Genomic DNA, 1,768 nt, shown 5'->3' with positions numbered 1-1,768 from the left:
CTGTTGGAGGAGACGAAGTGTGGAATAATCCCAGAGATTGGAGTTGTTTTGACGTGCATTACTTCATCTCTTTTGGGCAGTAAAACATTAAAGTTTTTTTGTTTTCTCTGTTTTCTAACACAATCTCATTTTGCATTTGGTTTGAAATCGTTGGCTCTGATTACATTTTGGGGGAGTCCAGAGTTATATCTGATTCCTTAATTCAGTTTTGCACTGTAGAACCAACATGATGAAATCGAAGCAAAGTTCTTCGAGGAGAGTCAGAGAGCAGCACTAGAAGCTAAATATCAGAAATTGTATCAGCCTTTCTATACCAAGGTAATGCAAATGGTCTTTGATTCTATCATCACATGAAACCTCAACTAATAAAAGTTTGATTAAAAATACTTCTATGCGTTGCTACTTACTTATATGTTAATAGTGTTGAGTGTTCTTTACTTCTTTTTGTATTCCCACATGCTTATAACTGATATATTGATGTTTTTCTGCTTTCCTAAGATGACTAATACAAGTTTAACAAGACTTCTCTCTGTCGTATGATTATAAGTAACTGACACTAATGGTTTTCTGCTTTCCTATCGCATTGTTCACATAAAACAGCGATATGAGATTGTCACTGGTGTGGTTGAAGTTGAAGGTGCACCAGAAGAAGTGAAAACAGAAAAATGAGAAGACAAAACTGCTGAAGGTATGCTATCTATTGCGCACACTAAAACCTGATTATGTTTTTAGTTTCTGATGATCGTGAAATATTGTTTCAATTTATACGAGCATCTGTTTTTCTTTTTTGTTTCCTGCAGCGAAAGAAGTACCTGATTTATGGCTTATTGCATTAAAAAACAATGAAATTACTGCTGAAGAGGTCCATTATTAGGATACTCTTATATTGTTTTTGTTTATTAAAATTCGATTCTCTTTATCTTGATGTACTTTTTCCCCAATGATTCTAGATACCTGAGATGAAGGTGCTCTTAAGTATCTTAAGGATATCAAGTGGAACAGCGTTGAAGAACCAAACGGGTTTTTAAGCTCGAGTTTTTCTTTGATGAGAACCCTTACTTCAAGAACACAGTCTTGACCAAGACATATCACATGATATGAAGATGAGCCTATCCTCGAGAAGGCCATTGGATATGATCTTTTGATTTTATCATGCATTTACTGTTTTATGGTTCTCTAGAAGTCTTATTGATCTTTTAAGTATTATCCAGGACGGAGATTGAGTGGTTTCCTGGAAAGTGTTTGACTCGGAGGATCCTTAAAAAGAAGCCAAATAAGGGATCCAAAAACACAAAGCCGATCACTAAGACTGAGGACTGTGAGAGTTTCTTCACCTTTTTAAGTCCACCTCAAGTTTCTGATGACGAAGAGGATCTTGATGATGACATGGTATGGACACCCCCCAAGTGCAGTTTTAATTTTTGACTTGGTATTTCAGAATGCGTTAACTTGATAATTCAAAATAATAAAGGGATTGCCACCATCTTTGTTTTACTTTTACTACCAATCCAAATACGTAAAGCTTCCCCTATGATTCTATTATATAAAATTTAACTGAACTACTAAGTTGATAATTAAAATAGCCTTCAGAATAAATATTATACACATTCCTCTAACACTATGCAGTAAAGACAAGTACCTTATGCGCTCTATTTACATCTTCAACCAAATTTCATACAAGAACTTTTTGCTTCAGTAGTAGCAAAGTAAAAGTATATCTCACCTAGGATTTGTTTGTGAATGAGCTATACACATTTGATATCATGCG

The 1,768-nt window shown here is 34.7% G+C and overlaps 1 long non-coding RNA gene across 1 annotated transcript; it reads left to right on the top strand.

Annotated features, from left to right (window-relative positions):
* Window positions 1–216: 216 nt before the first annotated feature.
* LOC106302116 lies at window positions 217–1,391 on the top strand. Its single transcript, XR_001262357.1, has 3 exons — window positions 217–318; window positions 601–688; window positions 951–1,391. It is a non-coding gene; the product is annotated as an uncharacterized LOC106302116 (long non-coding RNA).
* Window positions 1,392–1,768: the final 377 nt, after the last annotated feature.

The sequence above is a fragment of the Brassica oleracea genome, chromosome C7 (assembly GCF_000695525.1).
Source record: "Brassica oleracea var. oleracea cultivar TO1000 chromosome C7, BOL, whole genome shotgun sequence".
Taxonomy (NCBI): domain Eukaryota; kingdom Viridiplantae; phylum Streptophyta; class Magnoliopsida; order Brassicales; family Brassicaceae; genus Brassica; species Brassica oleracea.
This window is presented reverse-complemented; position numbering and strand designations above follow the sequence as displayed.